Source organism: Epinephelus fuscoguttatus, linkage group LG1 (genome assembly GCF_011397635.1).
Source record: "Epinephelus fuscoguttatus linkage group LG1, E.fuscoguttatus.final_Chr_v1".
Lineage (NCBI taxonomy): Eukaryota > Metazoa > Chordata > Actinopteri > Perciformes > Serranidae > Epinephelus > Epinephelus fuscoguttatus.
The window spans coordinates 49,700,922-49,721,707 of NC_064752.1; the positions used below are offsets into that span (position 1 = coordinate 49,700,922).

At 39.6% G+C, this 20,786-nt stretch overlaps 1 protein-coding gene across 4 annotated transcripts in view; it reads right to left on the minus strand.

The window, feature by feature from the left end:
- Positions 1 to 10,141, minus strand: part of LOC125885805 (uncharacterized) — a 65,203-nt gene extending 55,062 nt beyond the window's left edge. For 3 of the 4 annotated variants that reach the window (XR_007448941.1, XR_007448942.1, XR_007448940.1), the window contains exon 1: positions 9,634 to 10,141. The gene's annotated coding sequence lies outside the window, so the exon portion shown is untranslated. The remainder of the gene's footprint in view (positions 1 to 9,633) is intronic. The other variant, XM_049571595.1, reaches the window with a different exon arrangement.
- Positions 10,142 to 20,786: the final 10,645 nt, after the last annotated feature.

The window sequence follows — 20,786 nt, forward strand, 5'->3', positions numbered from 1 at the left end:
TCGCTCACTCACCCACTTTCTTACACACACACACACACACACACACCCTTCTTGATGCTTGCTGGTTGATTCAGTAATGTTTTATAGTTGATAGGGTTTATAGAGCAATGTTGATGTTGGTTGTAAATTAATGTCATCAGTGTGAATAAACCCTGTTATACTGCAAAGAGAGGTTGCTTTGGTTTTTCATTGTATACTGTGATGAAGCTGGTTGACAAAGTCAGTGCCTGAGCTCCACTCCTTCCTGTTCATCTTATAGTTGCTGATATCTCCCTAGAATTAGCTTCCTAAGTGAACACTCTTGAGACTGAATTTACGTGTGATCATTGGTCCGGTTTTCCCGGTGGTGCCCCGCTGTAAGCTAATTCGATTATTATGCTTATGTAATAATTAATTAATTATTAATTAATTAATCAAATATTTTAATAATCCATAATTAATATTAATAATTATGAATTATTGCCAATGATCATATTTAGCTCCTCCTCTTCCCAACACAGGGTAAGTGCAGCCTCTCTCCTCTCCTCTCCTCTCCTTGAGAATTGGAGGGAGACAGTTGATTTTAAGCCAGACTAGCTTACTTGTTGTTAGGCTTAATGGTGGGTTATTGCCTACATTAGACTGGCTGTATTGAGATGTTTTAATAGTGGATTTGTCAAAGCTTATCAGAAGGTAGATGAGGAAATCGCGTTGCTGCTCTGCGGAGCGCTCAATTTGCATGCAGCTGCAGGTAAATTGGAGGGGCAGGAACTTGAGTCCAATGCAGTTGGCAGGCAAACAACATGCTGTTTATCAAGAATTGATGTCATGGGCCAAATTTTAAAAATAAAAATATGCAGTTGATTAAAAGAAAGGAATAATGTCTTGCAAAAATGCACTTATCTAGTCAGAGGGCAAAAGGGCAGGTGCTTGAGCACCACCTGGAGTCTATCTGTGTATATGCCTGCCCTCCACTACACCACTGTTCATGTCACCCTTCTGTGTAGGAAGGTTTATGATGCCACCAGCATATTTTAGGATACTGTAGAGTGTTTTGCAGACTGGATGCAAAGATTTCTTGGTGGTACACAAAATAGTCTACCATGTCTTTCGGTATGGGATTTTTTTCTTGAAGTGAATGGTTCAAAGTCCTAGCTAGCAGGAGAGGGGAGGGTTGCACACACACAATACTAACTTAAGTGGCACAAGGGCACAGCAAGACAGAGTCATTGGATTTTTTTTGTTTTTGCACAGCATTTGGGTTTTTTTGTGTTTTGCATTAGCTAGTACTGTTTTTCTGATATGTGTTGGTTAATCTCACTGCTTAACTAACATGTCTATGTGAGATTGTCATGTTCTGTACAGTAATGAGTATGGGAATACAACAAAATGTTTTGATTTGCCACTTCATCAGTTCCAGCCCATCTTCACCACTTTGGTCAATTGGTGTCACTTTTCAAATCTCAAAGTTTCCTCACAGTCCTATCAGTGGCACTGTGGGAAACACTGTGGGATGGATAAACTAACAAATGAATGGCCTTGGGCCGATCTATAGTCCCCCCACTATGAAATAAACAAAAAATAAATAAATAATTTAAACCACACCACTTCATTTTCTACAAAAAAGAGCAGCAGCCATTCCATTAGCTGTAGCAGCAGTACAATTAAATGCCTGGTGACAGCCATTTAACAGCGATGACCCGGGTCTTGATGCCTTAAGTGGCAGAGCAGAGGTGTGGAAGCGGCTCATAGTGGTTCATGGCAGGTCGTAACAGGTATTGGTTTGATGATAATTGGGGCGACATTGCAATGGGCAAATAAGGCAGTGCTAATTGGCGGTCAGGGACACATTTCAAGGACATCTCAAACAGCACTTGCAATTGCAAACAAACACACACACACATGCACAAGCCTTGGACAAACAGTGGCATCTGTGCTTCTCAGCGGCAGTCCAAGGCTGAGCAGAATGCCTGGTTGTTTTCTGCAATGAGCTACACTATCTTTCTGAAGGGATTCCACATTCACCATGACTTTATCTGTTAAGACAGTGACTTCATATGGGTGTTTGCATCACTCCAATCCTGCATGCCACAGATGAGTCGCTGTCAGTGAAAGCGAAAGTAGCAGACATGGGAAGGGCAAACTCATCAAGCCCAGACACCCGGCAGGATAGAAAAGCACAAAAGCCTCAATCTCTCCTCCAGACTGCTAAGAGCAGGATTAGGCCTTCTTACCACAGAACAATAGGCAGACTGTTGTGTTGATAACATAATGTTAATCAGTAATGCTTTTTCTCCCCTTCGTCTGTTGGGCTTCATGCTTGCTGTTAACTGTTTGAAAAACACAAGCACTGTCCATGCCATCACCCCATGATGTGATCTACTAACAGATGGTGAGGCCATCAGGCTCCAGAGGGCCATTGATTCCTTTATTTCTTCATGTGACAAGCCCATGAATTGAGGGGTCAAACTGGATTTGTGTTGGCCTTGATTGGTTTGATGCAGTTTTTAATCATTATTAGATCTTGGTCTATTAAAGTTGCTTTTCCACTCAACCAGGAATATAACCATAATTATACCTCTGCTTTATGGTGCACAGTGGTGCTGCTGCAGGTGACTCCACTGCAAGATGTGCTTTCTAGTTCAGCATAGGGTTTCACTTGTCGATAAAACCATCACAACATATGACCACAAACAGCATCTGTTCCCACCCTCTAATGTGAACCAGCACCAGCGTTTCCTAAATTACACACATTCTAATGGATGACAGATTAGTTGATATGTATCCGTTAATAGTTGCAGTTTTTAACTTGTGGTTAACATTGTGAAACAGTCACAGCTGCACCAAAACTGCTGGTTAGGTTTAGTGCAAAGACTGTTGTTATTAATGTAATGTACCATAATGTCTCTCACAGGACATGCATCATGTATGTCACATGAAACATGTCATGTGACATACTCGGACATACTCAGTTACACTGTTGAAATAACCAGCTCCCTCACATCCCAAGCAGACTTGGTATGGTAGAAGTATTTATCGTATACTTTGATGCTTTTTCCACTTCATTACCTGACCTGCTCCTTTGCTTCTGTCAGTTACTGAACATCTTCTCATAAAATGGTTTGTATGATGTCCTGCGAAAAGGCTATGTGACTAAAAACAACAACACGTGTTTGTGTTTTGTTTTAGGTATTCAAGAATATTTTATTGATCGCCTGGCCTCCGATGACCAGAAAAATGGCAATTACAGGTCTCTGATTGAGGTTCAAAATTACCTGAGCTCTAGATGGGTCAGGCAAATTTTACACCGCCTTTTAGACGACCATCACATCATATTGAAGGCAATCGATATTGATTGCCTTCAATATGATATGATGGTCACGTAGCCTGTCCATAATGATTAAATGTCACGCTGCTAGCTTGCTAACGTCAGCACACGTAACGTATGCTAATGTTATATTACACAGTGTTTAATGATACAGTCTATTATCTCCCTATTACTCTAATCTTTCCTACTTATCGCTCAAACAAATGATTAATTTCTATATTAATATCGGTACTCATTTAAGATACCTTCATCAGTTACTGGAGGCCACTGTCTAACATCATCAATCCAGCTATTCATGATGCTGTCATTGTAGAGAGTCAGTTCACAATGACAACATAATGAATTGATGACTGACACATGTCACCGCAGCAACGGCACCGCCGCAAGATGGCGGCATACACAAATTACTCGCCGAATTCGTCTATATATTTACTTTTTATTTGCTCCGTTGTCTTTGTAAAGTTAACATATCACACCGTCATTTCAAACTCAACACTTGTTTCAAATTAAAAGCCCCTTATAACCTCGGCTAGAGAATCCCTCCATTTTCTAAATAGGCTTTTATTCTGAAACATTTGTCAGAACTTCCTGTGGAAGATACAGTAGCTTGATAGTTTACGTATGGCGCTTCAAATGTAGCTCCTGCCATCTGTTGACGCTTTTAGGCGACTATAACAACATGTCGGCTGGCACATGAACAGACACAAATAATAGTAAAAGTGATAAAAATAGTACAAGAATAACCCGATGACATCACACATGCCGTGAAAGACGAACGGGATAATTGGTGAGTACCAGCGTGTAGCGTGTACCAGGCATAATGCAAGTCCTGAGTCTGAAATATGTCTGTCAGCGAGTCCTACTCCAACTATTTAGACTCCACCATAGACAACGGCAGCATTTCTCTGACCGCGTAGTGAGCCACAAGCTCCATGGCTTCTTTCAGACTGATAGGTTTAAAGTTATCTCCGTTATTAGAAGCAAACGACAGCCGTTGCTGTTTCGGAGCTGAAGGACCAGCGTTCTAAAAGTAACAGAAGTAACTGATGTCTTGTTTGAAAATGTACTTAAGTATTTGATTACTCAAACAGCAAACTAATGCATTAGGTTACTCGTTACTGCAAAAAGTAATCAAAGTACATGTCGCTTATCTGTGCCTGACACAAGCATTTTAAGATCTAACACCACTACAGACAGGACAACATAATTTGACAGGGCCCTCCAAAATCATTAAATATTAACTTTTCAAAAATAAAATCTACCTACCTCTACCACACTACATTTATCTGATGGCTTTAGTTACTAGTTACTTTACAAATTAAGATTTTGCACTCCAAACATATGAAAATGTACAAGTACAGCTGGAGTCAAATATTGATTTCACAAAAAATAAATCTGCCACTATTTTGATAATCATCTAACTTGTTTTTAAATGAAAAAAAACTTTTAATGGTTCCAGCTTCATAAACGTGAGGATTATTTTATTTTATTTTATTTTATTTTATTTCTTTTTTGCCACTTTTGCTTTTCATTATTTAAGCATTTTTATGTTGAGGTTTGAACTGTTGGTTAGACAAAACAAACATTGTGATGATGTCACTTTGGGTTCTGAATATGTGTGACTATTTCTAGATTTTTTACAAACCAAACAATCAGTCAATTAATGGAGAAAATAATCCCATAACCCATAATGAAAATAATCATTAATTGTTCAAAATCAGCTCCACCTCAATCAACTACAGCAGTAAAATCCTGCTTTTACATGACAGCATGAGTCATAATAATCTAATGAGATCATATATAGCAGTAGACTACAACAGTCACAGGGGACATTTTTACAGTACTTTTACTGGTACTTTAAGTACGTTTTCCTGATTATACTTACTAACTTTTACTTAGGTAACATTTTAAATGCAGGAATTTGACATGTAACAGAGTATCTTTACAGGGTGGTATTAATTATATTTACTAGAGTAAAGGAGTTTAATACTTCTGCTCCTGCTCCAAGTCAGGGTGAAAGACTCAGCTCACATAGCATACCTGCTGCTATGAGAAAGCCGATGATAATAACACCTTTTTAAAATCCCCAAATACGAGCTGAGCAGCAATGTGAGGTCGAAAAAACGTCACCGGGGAAACTATCTCATGACTTGTGGATGTGCACGGCAAGCACATGTACACACACTCTCTGATTGTGAACTTATTTTGGAACAGCAAGCAGGAACAGTCATTACGCACTCTGGCAGTATCATAACCTCGTAGAAATAAAAGGAGTCTGACCATATAAAGCTAGCAGTGCGTGTATCTGCTCTCACCGTGGTGACTGTGTGTGCGTAACGGTCCAGAGCTGACAGTGTGTTGCTGATTGCAAAGCATATTCCATACTGCATGAGCTACTGAAAACTTAACTCATAGGTATCACGCAAATATAACTGAATAAAAGCACACAGTGAAGCTCATGATGCAGCTGTACATACTGCCATTTCTCCTTTGGAGGAGAACAGAGCTGTGGTAGTGTGAGCACGAATATCAGTCAGTAATACAGATGTTAAATTAACAAAGTCAAGTCAAGGTCAATATTTGACCCTTAAGATCGGGTTGGAGGCAAAATATGTTTACTAAAATTGAGTAACCTTGAATGGTCTGACACTGGGGAGAAGTCTAAGAGCAGGGTGACCTGGCAAACATTGTGATGATGAAACATTGTGATGGGGAAATAGATGTCCTTGGCAGAGCAAGTTCTGGTAAAACGGCAAGTATTAAGATGAAGATAAGCGCAAGTTCGGTATGATATTTGTCTGAGGAGGAGTATAAGAATGTTCAGTGAACTGTTCTACGGGGCTGTCTCATTGTTGTGGCATTTGAAGTTGTATGTTGTGTCTTCAATAAATGTCACTGACCTTGAGTCATAGAGTCTTTCTTCAACACAAGTCACCAAATCAGTCAAGTCTTTCATCAGTGTTACTCAAGCAAGTCTCAAGTCCTCAAATTTGCAACTTGAGTCAGCCTCGAGTTAAGTCATGCAACTCTAGTCCCCCACCTCCATTTGTTAGATTTTGGACCAAAAACTACTTGGCTAGCTTTAGCAAAGCATCATGGTTTAGGTTAAAATTACTTCACTATCATGGTTATGGTAATAAATGAACGGACTAAATTTATGGCTCTGAAACAACACTGCACAATTCCTTTTCTCCTGATGTTCATAAATCCTTGCCAATTGAATATAAAAAAATGTTTTTGGGGAATATTTGCTGAAATATGCTTAAGTACCTGATGTGGTCATTCTTACTAGGATTCTCTTTATATGTCTGCAGTGAATACTGTACATTAGTGGTCCATAGTTGAATTTGTAGTCTGTGGTCTGAAGTTGAACTTGTACTCTGTGTGTTAGTTGCAGGTCAGAAAGGTCTTGCAGCACTGCGTGTCTGAATGGGACCATTGCATGACTGATTTTCCAGTCTGAAAAGTGTGTGTGTGCTCACCAACTGGTCAAGTTACTCCAGTCTCCTCTCTCCTCTCTGACTGCACGCCTCACTGGGCTAACACTGTCTGGAGCTCCTCTTGTGCGTGCGTGCGTGCGTGCGTGCGTGCGTGCGTGCGTGCGTGTGTGTGTGTGTGTGAGGGAGAGAGAGAGAGAGAGAGAGAGAGAGAGAGAGAGAGAGAGAGAGTGTGTGTGTGTGTTATAGAGACAGAGAGACAGAGAAAGACAGCCAGCCCCTAGGAAGTAGGATGGTGTGATAACACTCAGAAATGATAGCTTAGCCCTGGAGAACACTTGACACGCAATATCTCCTTCCTCAGATCGACACATACACACAAACACACACACACACACACACACATACACACACACACATACATACACACAGACACAGCTGTCACAGTGAAGGGTAAACAAGCAGCGCCAAGGGCTCTGAGAACAGGCAGGGAAAGGAGACTCAGCCTCATCTGTATGTGTGTGTGCCAGCGTCAGCGCGTGGGTGGGAGTGGCGTCTGTGTGTATGTCTGTGTGAAACATAAGTAAAGTGGACCAAATTGAGTATATTGCCACTCAAACAATAGACAGTGTGAGACCAGAGAGAAAAAAGCGCACAGTCAACGTGGACATGCAGCTTCTAGATCTCATCTCACCTCCTGTCTGAGTTTTCCCAATTCCCCTCCCACCTGTCACCAGCAGCCAGGGTGACAGAACATGAAAATGTCAGACATAAAGGTACATCAGGTGGTGTGGCAGCATATAAGACTCAGTAAATGTCGAATACATTAAACTTGATACTTTTGTTCTGAAATATTCTGTATTACCATCATATAGCCCGGCGCACTGGAATATTGTGAAATTAATAGGGTGTCTATAAATGCAAATAGGATCTCTGATCACAAAAATTAATTTTCCCACCGTGAAAGCATTACATGAAGGAGGCACGATATTTATCTAATTACCCCACTGGCAGATTTCTTTCTTGCATTAAGAAAAACAAATTCGTGATTACAGAATGTGGGACAAAATGACCTGCTAAAGGAAGTGTTGTCTGCAGTTTGGACTCATTCCATCTGATAGGTTTGACTATTAGACTATAAAATATAGTACTTAATAACTGCACTGCAACAACACCTTAAATGGTAACTTTGGTGTAAGGTTGGCTGCATGGCTGAGACACAAAAACTGTGAGAAAGGCCCAGTCATGCAGCCCAGATCTATTTGTTTACATGTGTCAATATTATTTCTATCAGTGCTAGCCGTGGCAAAAGCAATACAGGTGAATGCAAAGGGCGCCATCATCCATAGGGGGTGCCACAAATGGGACAAGAAAAAGTTAAAAATAATTAACTTTTACTATTTTTTACTAATACTGTGACTACTATTATTTTGAAATATTATCTAAGGTCACAACAACATAACTACATAGCAAAGCCCAGTAAATAATAGAGAGACCTTTTTTTCTGGGTTCCTGCTGCCCCCCCAGCCCCCCCTCCCCAGCTCACTACACTTTACCTGCTTTTTGGGGGAGACGGGCAAGTTACCCGACAAAAGCTCTATGGTGCCCACTCAACTACAACTACACCACTGAGTGGAGTGGATGTGGAGAGACAGAACATGAAATAAAAAACCAAAACAACAAAGCCATGTTGAAATCGGCAGGGGGGGAGCTAGTTATTGTTACCTCTAAGCAGCCCGTGGCCACAACAAACAGCTCATGGAGGTTAATTGTAATTTGTAATTTTGTAATATGTAGCTTTTGGTAAGAAACTTGAATAAATACAGCTATTTGAAGCTCCAAAACGGATCTTACTCTTTAATAAAAAAAGGTCTGTCTCTGTAGGGATCCTTTCCATAATGTCACTAACTCGGCTTCTTCTCCGGAGCCTTTGTGCTCCACTGTCTCTCAGATTAACTCATATCACAGCGGTGCCTGGACAGCGTGACGTGTGTGGTTGTGCTGCTGCCGTGGTCCTGCCAGATGCCTCCTGCTGCTGCTGCCATCATTAGTCATTAGTCATACTTCTTCTGTTATTATACACATATGATTATTGTCACACATGTATACTGCCAGGTATTAATACATACTTTCAACATATTGTACCGCAGTAACCAGAACTATAACTATAATATTATTACTTTCAATAATGTTGTAAGCTACTGTCATTACCTACATCTCTCTCTCTCTCTCTCTCTCTCTGTCTCATTGTGTCATATGGATTACTGTTAATTTATCATGTTGATCTGTTCTGTACGACATCTATTGCACGTCTGTCCGTCCTGGAAGAGGGATCCCTCCTCAGTTGCTCTTCCTGAGGTTTCTACCGTTTTTTTTCCCCGTTAAAGGGTTTTTTTGGGGGAGTTTTTCCTTATCCGCTGTGAGGGTCTTAAGGACAGAGGGATGTCGTATGCTGTAAAGCCCTGTGAGGCAAATTGTGATTTGTGATATTGGGCTTTATAAATAAAATTGATTGATTGAATTGATTGATAATGTTGTCAGACACTAGAATAACAATCTGAGCCTGTCAGAGGTAAAAACAAGAACTTTTTGTGGATGTTCATTGACGGTGCACAGTTGCCTGCAGGAATTAGCCTACATTGCAGCTAGTGTCACCACTGCCTACCATTTCTTATAAACTGAGGACAACTGCCTGCTGTATATTTGTGTTCATGGTCACAGTCACAGATCATTTTGTGGCGTTTCTTGTAACATTACTAGACAAAAGTGGTTCACATCAGCTAACGTTACATTTAGCTTGCTTATAACTTCCATGTCGTCATATATTGAAGTGAAACAACGTCTAACAAGTTGCGGTATATTCTCTAAATAAAAATAAAATTTACATACCTGTTGATTAGGAAAAGGGCCAACACAGGATCACTTTTAAAACCTTTCAAATCTCTCAGCTCTCTCTACTTGGTGAATGCCCGACCGAGGTTTACATGCATTTGGGCTTGAGCCCTATCACTGTCCCGTTTAGCCTTCTTCTGTTCTTCTGTTCTTTTTCTTTTAGATGGTGCTCCTTCTTTATCTGCCATGGCATCAAAAGTACAACCAAGTCCTTATAGACACATCTGGTAAAACTGTTATGTGTTCAGCAATGCCCGTTGCGTACCACTTACTCGAAGAACACTCTCTACAAACACGGCTCTTCTTCTTCTCTCAATTTATTGGCGGATCACAAACAACTTCCAGGTGCATACCACCACCTACTGTACAAGAGTGTGCAATGTGTCCGAAATCATTCACTACTCCCTACTACATGTCATTTAGCCTGTTTCTTAAATCCTACTCGTAAACACGGCTCCTTTTTCTTCTGTGGTTTAATGGCTGCGGGCCGCTGTGGGCCGCTGCGGGCTTGCACACTTACTTCTGCCTCCAGGTGCCATATTCTGGCTTGCTGACTTCCGCTGTGTCCGACCTGAGCCAGGCTACGTCAAATAGCCATATAGAGAGGCTATATAGAGAGCCATATAGAGAGGCTATATAGAGAGCCATATAGAGAGGCTTTTTTGTCGCTGTTGGGTTCAAATAAATATGCAGATCTTCAAGGGGGGGTGATACGAACTACGGACAGTTTTATAAATGGTAAAAAGTTCCGCACAACTGCTTTAATGTAGCAATTTTATTTTATCTTTTATTTATTATTATCCTATTTTATAATTTTTACATTTTATTTCTTCTCTTTAATCTTATTCTATTTAATGTCCTTTGATTTTGCCTTGTGCTGCTGTGATAGGCCTACTTCAAACAATCCCCCCCCCCCCCGGATCAATAAAGTATATCTTATCTTATCTTATCTTATCTTATCTTATCTTATCGGCTGATGGAGGTTGTGGCAAAGTTTATTTGGTTAGCTAGAAGAGTGAATGCCCAAAGACAGCTGATTGGAGGAAGCAGTGGAGTGGGAGAGGGAGAATTGTGAATGACTGATCAAAGAAAAGTCTTCCTGACTGAACTTACGCTGAGCTTCATTTATCTCTCTCAATACTAGATCAATTCTTTTTAAAAACATTGTTCCCATCAGCCACATTGACAGAAAAACATGGGGAAATGGGGTCTTAGTGGGAAAATACTGACGTTACCCTTTAACACATCGCATCATTTATTGTTTGTCCATTATATATTGCGTAGAGTCTGATTGGTATGACTGGCTTAAAATGTATACCGTCCATTGTAACCAGTATGAACCTTTTTACTTATATACAGATGCATTGTGTAATTATTTTATTATTGTATTATTCTATTACAGTACAATGAATTACCCTCTGACTGTGTCATATTAGTCCTTAGTGTATGTGTGTTTATGAGTGTCATTCAATTTGTTGTTACATCAATTGATCTGTAGAATCACAGTTTGTGTGAATTGCTGATCAGCATTTCTATTAGGCATCTGAGACTAAAACAGTGCTGCAGCTGCTCTGTGCCAGCCAGCTTGTGTTTCTTACTGCATTATACTGTGGGACTGGGACTGGGAGCTTATTTGAGTCCCTGCTGGGGGATGTCTATTCTTGAAATGCTTGAAGTTGAGCTTTCTAATCATTCTTGGTTAAAAAAAATAAATAAATAGATTAAATAAAATAAAGTCTGTTAAAAATCATATTGCTGTAAGTAAGCGTTGACGAAAGTCTCCTTATAAAATGAATCTTACGTCTTTCAACCCTACCCAACTTTGTTTTCAGCTGTCGTTTTATATATATATATATATATATACATATAAATATAAACCTTTCTACTCATTACTTTCTTTTCAGTTTTTTCTTCTCTTGAGACAGAAATAACATTTTTCTTCATTAGCTCATATAAGTAACATCTGCTGTTTGTCTTTTATACAAAATGTTTTTGAATTCATATCATTACTGGACAGTTGAGACAAATGCAAACAGATTAATGTTAGGACCATAGCACTGGAGATAGTCACATCTCATTTCAACACAAAATCAGTAATTATTAAGTGCATGTGTGATTAGTCAAGCTGTCATCACGCACTGTTGTATATCTACAACAAGTAATGCCCAGACTTCATACATAACCCATGTAATCATGTGTCAGTAAATCGTATAACTCATGGATTCATTAGTCAGTAATTTATATATAACCCACATAATCACAAGTAATTTGTATACAACCCATGTAATCATGTGTCAGTAAATCGTATAACTCATGGATTCATTAGTCAGTAATTTATATATAACCCACATAATCACAAGTAATTTGTATACAACCCATGTAATCATGTGTCAGTAATTCATATATAACCCACCTAATAATGAATCATTAATTCATAACCCACATAATCATAAGTCTGTATTAACACACATGATGATTAGTCAGTAATTCATATATAACCCACATAATCATGAGTCAGTAATTCGTACATTATCCACATAATCATTATTCAGTAATTTGTAAATTACCCATGTAACTATGACTCAGTAATTCATATACAGTATAAACCACTTAATCATGAGTCAGTAATTCGTATTTGACCCACATAATCATGAGTCAGTAATTTTATATATAATCCACACTATCATGAGTCAGTAATTTGTATATAACCCGTGTGATTATGAGTGGGTCACACAATGCCTACTTTAGTTGAATATAAACCCAAATATGACATTCACTCTACCCTGATGCTGTTCAGAATGACAAACACATTTGATTTCCTATGTGGTCAGACAACACATCATAAGAACCAGTTCTGAGAGAGAAAAATGTAGTTAAAGTATTGCAGTAAAAGTAGTGTTTAGTTCCTCTGACTGATATTATTATATATGGCATCATTAGATTATTAATACTGAAGCATCAGTGTTAGAGCAGCATGTTACTGCTGTAGCTGCTGGAGGTGGAGCTAGTTTCAACTACTTTATCAAACACTTAACTATTGTTATTATGCTAGGCCTGTCAAGATAACAAATTTTGCTGGGCGATTAATTGCGTCAGAAATTATTGCGATATCCGATAATATTGTGTAATATTGTGCTTTTAAGACCATTTTTATTATTGTTGTAATTTTGTTGTTTTAGACCATTTGTTAAACTTATATAATGATAATAAAGGCATAATGATGTAAGTACACCCTTTTAAAGAGTAATAAACATTTATTTAACAAGAATATTTAGGAATGCAACAAAGAAAATTTAAATATCCAAAATAAATAAATAAATACAAAAAAATAGACTGTCAGTCTCTAGGCCTGTTTCCACCGCAGGAACTTCTGGGTAATTTTACGGGGCCAGGGCTGTTGGTGTGTGTCTCCACCGCAGGAACCACCCCCGAAGGACAGAGTTCTGGAACTTTTACAGGGGCTAAACAAGTCCCTGCCTCGGAGTAGGTACTCCTGGGTGGGGCTTGGGGTTTACTTGGTGCTGATTGGATATACTCAAGGCGGGATGTGACATCAACGGAACGTGACAAAATAGCCGGCATTTTTGTTTGTTTCTTTGTTGCGTCGCCCCGGTCAAAATGGTCGCGCAATGATTACGTCACATCCAGAGCCCGGCACACCGGCTTGTCCAAATTACTGGGATCCCCTCTGTCATTTGGTTTAAATCCAAAACACTCCCACACAGGGGCCGTGGCATTTGGTTTAGGAACAAGTTCCATGTCTTTCTCTTACGCTCAACTGTTTTGTTTTTTTCTCTGCCTCGTCTCCCCCTCATGAAAATCGCACTCTGTGTGTGTGTGTGTGTGTGTGTGTGTGTGTGTGTGTGTGCGTGTGTTTGTGTGTAGCCCATAGCCCCGCCTCCCCCACAGAGACAAAGACACTTGATGACAAGAGCTTTCCCTCCGTTCATTACGCTAATGAACCAACTCACCTGGCTGCCAGACGATGCACGGCAGTGAATGCTCTTGTCCTACGGAAATCACGTGACCTGTGGGACTCCCCAAAAAATGTCTGCCTCTAGTTTCTATATAGCCCACACAAACAAGACTCAGTAATTTGTATATGACCCACATAGTCATGAGTCAGTTATTCATTTACAACCCACCCAATCATGAGTCAGTTATTCATATATAACCCATGTAATCATGAGTCAGTAATCTGTATACAACCCATGTAGTCATGAATCAGTAACTGATATATAACCCACCTAATCATGTGTAAGTGTAGCCGTTGTCATGGTGATTAATGAGCGGCAGCTGCAGCAGGCAGGGACAGACAGGGGCAGAGAGAGGGAGAGAGCAGATGAGAGACCAGGCACTTTTACATGGGTTTAAAATTTCTCAAACTAGTCCCTCCCATTCCCAAACCGCGAATCCAATCATCAATATGAACATACCAGCAGAGAGATACACTTGTCCCAAATGCAAACATATGTTTGTGATGCTTGTGGTGTCAAAAATGTGATCATGCTCACAAGTTTAAAATGTGTTGCCCTTCAGCTCTTTTCTAGAAATTTCTCCTCTCAGTTTACATAGGAGTGAATGAGAAAAAAGCCACTGCTCCCTTCACGTTGGAGCCCACTGAGCCAAATGTGTAAGTGTGAGAGATTCCATGGGGACATTTTTGTGACCAGGACAAGTTTTCCTGCGTTTTGAGGTCTAATTGTGTATGTAGAGTGAAAATTGTGGCAATGCCAGCAAGTTTAAGACAAATCTTTTAGGCGATTTTAGAGCCCCTCTCCACTCTAGCTCACAACATTCCGTGTCATAGACACCCAGTATAAACTCCAAATTTCTCCAAATTTGCCCATGGTACTTTAAGAGGCAGTGATTTAAAAATAGTAAAAGATGTGAGAAAGATGGAGATGTGGCTGAATAAATGAGACCTGTAGCAACATTTGAAAGCTGGAATGGAGTCTGTAGCAGAAAGCATGGAGAAGCTGTAGAGGTGAGAAAAAGACTAATGATTGGTCCCTTTCTCCACCTGCTCCCATTCATTTCCTAAGGGAGAGGTTTCGAAGATTGTCACGATGTTTTCTGGCACGTCAAATTTGAGAGCTTATAAAATCTAAACTGTTCGAGTAATGACAAAGTTATACAGAAGTTTTGTTCAGCAGGGTGTGAGCTGTCCTGGTGCGAGGTTGAAGCTGATACGATAAATGGCCTCGGAGGAGATAGCTTTTGAAAAAGCTACTTTTGGAGCTGAAATATTACTTTGAAAGGGCAAATAGTTCACTTCCTGTTGGATTTAGGTCAGGGGTGTCAGTGTGTGATTTGTAGGTCTTGATGAGATGAACAAGCCAGTTTTGGTTTTGATCTTTCTACGACATTCCTATGGGCCACACTGGCCATTTTTGGTGTGTCTAGGTGGCGCTAGAGAGCCATATTTATCAAATATTTCGCCACTCCTGAGATGCGGGCCATTTCTCCATACTGCAATGCCATTAGCGCATTTGTTGATGTGTCTGATGACATTTCAAATGATGTTGCATGCGCGACGACTTCTGGTCAGCTGGAAAATGCGGAAAAGTTGCAGGACTTTTGAAAAATTGCAAGCCCCCGCAAATATTGTGGACTTTTGTTGAATTTTCGATAATTATTGTGATTGCAAGATCGCGATTTTCTGGAGGGACTGATTTTATAAAATTTGGCCTCAAAGAGTCCGCATAAACGCGGCAAAAACAATAGGGTCCTCGCCTTTGGCGAAGACTCCTCCGTGACAAGTCCTCTGCCTACGGGCTCGGTCCCTAAATATAGCTGCAAGCGGCAATTCCAGGGTTCAAGCCAGCATGTACATTTAAAACTTGAAAGCTGGGTAGAATCAAGACCTTTGACAGTTCGGGCTGCCTGCATTAAAGATTACCAACAGGTTTTATGTTGGTCTGTTGGTCAACTGCAGACACATTTTGGGGACAAGCTTAAATGGCTTGGTTTAAAAAAAAGTACAGTTTGGTGATGTTTGAAAACATTCTCATTGATTTATGGCCAAATTTTGTGAAAAGCCATTGCACTTGTTTTGAATTTGTGGTACCCCCTATTGACCTATTTAAAAATAATTTAGCACACGTGGTTCATCATTATTATTCAACACACCCTGCAAGTTTTGTAATGATTGAACAATCAGTTTCTAGTTCAAAATCTGATTTGTGTAATTGCATGCCCATTTTTTGTATTTTTGGTGCCCTCTAGTGGTCAACATAAATGAAACTGTTCCCTCTTGAGACATTGCTTGTAAGGTTTGTGATGCTGGCCCAAACGTTATGGAGTCATTTGCTGAGCCACACCCCCTCTAAAGTTCATTGGTCAATATCTTCAAAAAGCAATGAGATATCAATAACAGTTAAAGCATTGGTAATAAAATTCTGAAAATTCTCACACCATTCTGCTGATTTCAGGTATATTGTCAAATATTTTGGTGACATTTGGTTAAAAATTAGATGAAACAGAAAATGTTGTGCATACAGTACAAATTACATCAAGATAATGAATATCACTGTGAGCTAACCATTAAACTGATCTGAACACCATTTGAAGCATGTGATATCTAGTATCCAAAGAATGTTTGTGGCAATGGTGGTTGCATTTAGATGAAGACTTTTGGAGATATAGATGTTAAGTAATTTTTACATATTCTTAGAAATTTTGAGTGACGGACTTCTGAATTGACTATAGGTCACAGCACAGCAATGTTTTGTCACAATGCAGTGGATGTGGTGAAAACATTTCCACTCTGTAAGACACACTGGTGATTTATTATGATTTTTATTACAAAGTATGGAATGTGAAATGTCTTGAAATTTAGATTTAATGTAATACTTACTTTAAGCAGTCATTTTCAAATTTTGTGCATCAACTGAGACATGACCCTAGATGATGCAAACCAAGTTTTGTACAAATTATAACATATCAACTTTTTGCTTGATTATCAAAATGCAATGACATTAAAAAAGTCTTTCAAAAAGTTTTATCCCGTGATGATCTATAGAACGGACCTTGACAGCTTTCGTAGAACCCTTTTACTTGACCATGTGTGTCGTGTTTCAAGTCAATCTGATATACGGTGCGAGGGTGATAGCCTTTCAAAACCAAATTTTGCTTGACCTTAATTATAGCGCCCCCATCTGGCTTATTGGCATTATATATCTTGAGCAGCATTTGCACACAACTTACAATCATTGGTGAAAATTTCATGTTTGTACAATGTACCATCTCTCAGGAATTTGTGGAAACATTTCTGAATAATGATAATAATAATCACAATAATGATAATATTAATGATAATAATAATGATAATAACGGTAATAATAATAATAATAATAATAATAATAATAAAACAGGACAAAAACAAAAGGGTTTCAGCCCTTCAGGCTTGAACCCTGCCAACAGCACATCTTGGTTTTTAATTGAACCATGGCAGTTATCTTTCCCTATCTAAGATTAATCAAGACCATAATTACTCTTTAACCTTCACCGAGTAGATTTTGTTGCCCAAACCTGGCAAATGGCAAAACTGAAAATGTTAACATGATTCATTTTTTTACCACTCCCATGGCTCAAACTGATAAACAACCTTTTAGCAATAAAGTCGTACTTGTTGATATTCACAATTTAAACAAAGGCTGTAATTAATACTTACAGTTGCATTTACACTTTGAGGGTAGCAGTGCAGCTAATCAAGGCAGCTTATAAAAGGAGATGAAGGTGAGAGGTAGGTGTCACAGTACCAGAGGTACATTTTAGAATTATCTGCGGAGGGCAGAAAACCTCAGGTAGAACAGAAAAATCATAGTCGAAGCAAAGATTTTTACAAGCATGTCAAATTATTCTTCACTAAGTACAAGTGCTACTGTACATTACAAGAAAAAGGAGCAGAAGAAAGATATACAGACAGTGAAAGATACAGATACATATGACTTCTGTAAGACATGTCACAGAACCAATGCTCAACAATGGGTTGGAGCAAAAACTGAAACTGTGTTAGTGCACTGTCAGCCTTGGGGCGTGAAGTCCTCTCTCAGGTACACAAATACACCAGACATTTTATAGAAGCTCCTGCGGTTTCTACCATTTTTTTCACCCATTAAAGGTTTTTTTTGGGAAATTTTCCTTATCTGCTGTGAGGGTCCAAAGGACAGAGGGATGCCATATGTTGTAATGCCTTCTGAGGCAAATTGTGATTTGTGATATTTGGCTTTATAAATAAAATTGAATTGAAATTGAATTGAATGAAAGAAATACGTGAGACACAAACAACCCGACAGTTGAACATGATGACAGCAGTTGTATTAACTACTACTAAATAATTGGCACAATACTGAAAAAGCAGGATAACCAGTCTTCTCTGTGTGCTTACAACAGACAAATTCAACAGAGGAAACAGAAAAGAGATTAGAATCTGGACCAGGAAAACATATTGGTCCACACTATCTAATGACCTGCAATGGATTCCCTTCGAGTAAAAATCTAGTTAAAGTCTATTTCCAGAACATACAGATATGCTTCACAGCTATGTAATTCAGCACAGCATGGCAGCACCTGTAAATTGGTATCATGGCAGGATGCACATCTCCCCTCTAGCATTCACTGTTGCAATGGAGGAAATCATTAGGACATCAATATGGGTTGTGGGTGGAGAAAGGCAGTAGGGAGGAATACACCTCCCACCCACCAGGGCATGTTTAAATAACATGACAACCATCACTACAATAGCAGCCTGTTGTTAAATAAAAAGCCTCTTTAAAGATGAATTCAAAATGGGGTTAAACTCATGCCCATTAAAATCAGAGGCATCTCCGCATCTACACTGTCAGAGCAAACCATCAAAACAAGTTAAAAGATCCTTCATCGTCAACAAGGTCATTCAAACAATGTTGAAGAATGATGCAGGAAGCTTAGTAAAATATTAATTAATCCTCAAAGGAAAAGAGGAGATGACAACAGAATATGATCACATGCTGATGGGATATAGATATATACACAAATTGATGATATTGTCACAAACTGGCTCAAGGAACATGTCAAGGAGGAAGTCCACACAAGATTCACAATGGCTAAACAATTTACGTAGATCAGCAATTAAATGATGGGTGGGTGGGTGTAGGTGTTGAAGGTGCAAAACCAAAAGTCAATAGGCTTATTTCAGATGAGCTGTGGCTTGTCTTGAAAGTAGACCAGAGTAGCCAGTTGCAGTTGGGAAAGGTCAAAAAGTGTGCCTAAGTTTAGGCACACAAGCCAACTCTGAGCTGTTAGAGTTGGCTTGTGTGCCTAAACTGCAAAGGCAGGAGTAGCAGAGGAAGTGGATTCATCAGAAATCCAACCATTATAGTATGGAGATGGACATGATGAACATTGTCTGTTGTAGTATCAGTACAAATTTAAAAATGTGATACCACTTCCTGACCTTGACCTTGATTACCTTAATATACAGATCAAACTTAAACTGTGCATGAAACATTTGACACAACACTTTCAGGTTATTTTTGTTAAGTCAAAAACTACTTAAAGTGCCCCTCTGGGCACTGATTAAAGCGTACAACTTCAATTTAATACCCAGTCTCTTTTACTAGCCCTGTGTGGCTACACATTTTGACGAATAAACACCTGTCTCAATTAGTGGCTAGGTCTGGTTGCCAAGCGGTTCATTTTATTTTTTTAAAAAAATAGAAGATCTTCAGATGTATAAAAGCGGGTTATTGGCTACCTCAAATTATGTGTCCATTCCTCATACCCTGTGAGTTATTCAAATTCCTTTAGTTCAGAAGGGTCCTCAGATTAAAAGAATCAAAAGGGTTTTTCATAAAAATCACGTTGTGAGCATTGTTTTACCAGGATAAAGTGATATTGCGTCGGTATGCCGGATGCTGTAACTCACTCTTTCTCTGTCTGTCAGAGCTCAAATGAATGACTCATAACTGATTTGTTATCTGAAGCTTGGGTGTTGGGATTCACTGGACCACAGATGATTTATCATTTGTTAAAGTCTAAACTGGACATGTAAAGGCTTCTTCTCTGGATTTTTGCCATCTAAGATGGTGGCTGCAACCATGTGTTCTTTGTTTTTCAAACAAAGACAGCCATTTGGCTCTTGTCTCCTTGTGAAATGACCATGGAAATGTGCAGTGCCTCACGCCAACTTCATGGCTGGTGTACGCACATTTCTACAGCTGTTGATCCTTTGGCGACACTTAGAGGTGATGCTGGGAAACTGTTATAATAAATAAATGTGAAAACAATTAGTCCTCAGAGTGATGTGCACATCAGAGACATATGAACAGTTAACACTGATGAACAATTAACACACCCAGGTGTCTGCAATTAGATGAGTGGATATAAAAGCATGCGCAAAGTGGTGCAGAAAATACCGTTAACAACAACAGTTGCTTTAGCAGTATTAGAAGACAACTGGCTCATCAGCTGCTTTAGGTTCCAGAGGGCAATCCTCCTGGAACAGGAGCCATGCGCTGCCTGTATCCATATGGGGGCTGACACTGGGGTTCCTAGCAACAGGGGCATTCCAGAGGGAGCTAGCAGACCGATCGGGACTGTGCCAGTCGACCCTGAGCTGAGCCATGCCAGCTGTGTGGGACGGAATGCTCCGCATGTCAGCCAGGTATATCAAATTCCCATGCATTAAAGTGCAATTAATATTTTTCATTGCATGGGAATTGATATACCTGGCTGACATGTATATTAAAGTGCAATTTGCAGTGAGAGCCTTTTTTCCTAATGTTATCAGAGCGATCACTGCACACACATTGTACAGATCATAAGTGATGCACAAATGCAATTAATCAACATTGTATGGCGTTATATTTGTGTCCTATGTCGCGCGAGCGGATAACACATCTGCACGCGCGCAGATCTCTCTCATGTAAATTATTTCGTGTCACGCGCGCAGATTTCAACTGCCGCGCGCACTTGTTTGATCTTCACGCACATATTCAGCAACAGAGTGAAGCAGAGGCAGGTGCGAGCGAGTAGAAAACAGCAGCGACACACACAACAACACTGTGCAGCTGCTTTGCGCGCGCTGGCTTGCTCCTGCTCTCGAGGGGTAGATTCCTGGTATAGTTCATTATGTGAGGTGATAGGGGCAGCTGCATCTGAATTCA